Source organism: Ictalurus punctatus, chromosome 24 (assembly GCF_001660625.3).
Source record: "Ictalurus punctatus breed USDA103 chromosome 24, Coco_2.0, whole genome shotgun sequence".
Classification (NCBI taxonomy): Eukaryota; Metazoa; Chordata; class Actinopteri; order Siluriformes; family Ictaluridae; genus Ictalurus; species Ictalurus punctatus.
Genome location: NC_030439.2, coordinates 4,973,850 through 4,976,721, shown reverse-complemented (window position 1 = coordinate 4,976,721; position 2,872 = coordinate 4,973,850).

Here is a 2,872-nt window from a genome sequence, read left to right as displayed (position 1 = left end):
AGGCGCATGGTGCGCGTATTTATAACGGACGGTGCTAACGGAACTGACGTCAGTAAAAGTGCTGTATGGTCAAATGTTTGTGGACGCTTGATTATTGCAATCATATGTCGGCCTTCCTCAGACTTTTACTGCAAAGTTGAAGGCACAGTCACAGCCATGATCATGTGCCTGTACACAAAGCGAGGTTCATGAAGACACGGCTTGAGAAGATTGGTGTGGATGAACACAAAATGGTGACAGGGTTGCATGATTGACTGCTCCAGACATTTTTTCATCAATTAAGGAATGGTTGGAAAAGGGAATCGTGCACGGGAAGACACAACCAAGCGCACACCAAAGAACCACGTTTACCTCGGAGCAAGACATGGTATGAGAAGATTGGTGTGGAAGAACTCGAGTGTCTTGCACAGAGCTCTGACCTCAACCCCACTGAACACCTTTGGGATGAACTGGAACATCGACTGCACCCCAGATCTCCTCATGTAACATCAGTACCTGATCTCTTGTAGCTGAATGATCACAAATCCCCACAGCCACGCTCCAAAATCTAGTGGAAAGCCTTCCCAGAAGACTGGAGGTTATTATAACAGCAAAGAGGGGTTCCATATTAATGGCCAAGGATTTGGAATGAGATACTTAACAAGCACGCATGGGTGTGATGTTCAGGTGTATAGTGTATAGTGGTATAGTGTAAAAGTCGCACATGAATGTCCCTGCACGCCGGATAGGTTTAAAGCAGTATAGTAACATGATTGGTCTAACACTAGTGCACGGGTTCCCAGCCCTGTTGCTGGAGAACCCACTGTTCTGCACATGTTAATGTTTCCCCTGCTCTAACACACCAACTCAAGTCAGGAAATGTTGTCAATTAGCTGATTAGTTGAACCAGATACATTGGAAACAGGGAAAACATTAAAATGTGCAGGACAGAGGTTACTCCTGGACCAAGGTTGGGAACATGTCAAGGCCATAACCAGGATAAAACATTTTAGTGTCCACATACACCACTTTATGGTCCAAAGTTTGTACACACCTGAAAATTACACCCATATGTGCTTTTTAAACATCCCATTCCAGATTTCTGTCTCTCTTTGCTGTTTTAATAACCTCCACTCTTCTAGAATGACTTTAGATTTTAGGATTGTGGATTTGCGTTCATTCAGCCACAAGAGCATTAGTGAGGTCAGGCACTGATGTCAAGCAAGGAGGCTTGATGCATAATCTGCCTTCCAGTTTATCTCAAAGGTGTTTAGTGGGGTTGAGGTCAGGGTTCTGTTCAGGCTGCTTAAGTTCTTCCACTCCAAACTTTACAAAACATGTCATCATGGACCTCACATTGTGCACAGGGGCGTTGTCATGCTGGAACATGATTGGCCTCTTTTCCTGTCACAACCACTCATGTAGCTTAGTTTCAGTGAACGGAAACTGTAATGCTACAGCATACAAAGAAATTCTAGACAATTTTATGTTACTTTTGTGCCAATATTTTAAAGGAAGGAACATGTATGGGTGTGATGGTCAGGTCTCCATAACATTTTGGCCAAACAGTGAATGTGTTAATGCATGGCAATGCTTAATGCGTACTACATCAACTGCTAATTTCTCATCTCCGTCATGTTATTGTTCCATTCTTTCATGATCTGCTCTGACTCCAGTTAGACAGTTTAATTAGATTCAGTATTTTAGTTTACAAGAAAGCCTAAATTACCTGTTCATTTCAGCTCCCACAACTAGGAAATTTCACATTCTGTATATCTTAGAGCTACTGATTTATTTTGTCTATTGATCACAGCTTTTTGAAAATGCACGGGCTTCTGGCTGGATCAGATCACTGTAAAAAATGTATATAAGCACAAAACACATTGATTGATTGACTGACCAAGTCACCTATGGATATCCAAATCAGAGTCTGGAGGAAGAGTGGAGAGGAACAGAATCCAAGCTGCTTGAAGTCCAGTGTGACGTTTCCACGGTCAGTGATGGTTTGGGGTGTCGTGTCATCTGCTGGTGTCAGTCCACTGTGTTTTCTCGAGTCGAGAGTCGATGCAGCGTCTACCAGGAGATTTCAGAGAACTTCATGCTTCATCTGCTGATGAGCTTTATGGAGATGATAATTTCCTTTTCCAGCAGGACTCTGCACCTGCCCACAGTGCCAAAACTTCTAGTAACTGGTTTACTGACCGTGGTGTTACTGTGTTTGATCGTCCAGCCGACTCTCCTGACCCGAACCCCATAGAGAATCTATGAGGGACACCAGACCCGACGATACAGACGAGCCGAAGGCCGCTATCAAAGCGACCTGGGCTTCCAGAACACCTCAGCAGTGCCACAGGCTGATCGCCTCCACGCCACGCCGCATTCATGCAGTCATTCATACAAAAGGATTAAAACCCCGACCGAGTATCAGCGCATAAATTAACATCCTTTTCATCAGGTCGACGTTTCTGTATTATAAATTCTTTATTCTAATATTTTGAGATACTGGATTTTTGATTTCCATGAGCCGTAAGCCGTAATCATCGAGATTAAAACAAAAAAAGGCTTGAAATATTTCACTTTATGTGTAATGAATCTACAATATATAAAAGTTCCACTTTTTGAATTAAATTACGGAAAAAATTAAATTTTTCCACGATGTTAAAATTTTTTGAGATGCACCTGTAATATCATTACTAGGTTTGCCTGTAAAATAGAGGCCCATTTTCATGGATTGGATTATGATTACAAACTGATAAAGAAACACATTTTTGTACACACTACATAATGACTCATTCAGGCTGCACAAATAAACCTAATAACATGTATCTGTAATTCAGCATTTGGTAAACAATATTCTAATGATCCTTTATGAAACATGATTCATTTGTACCCT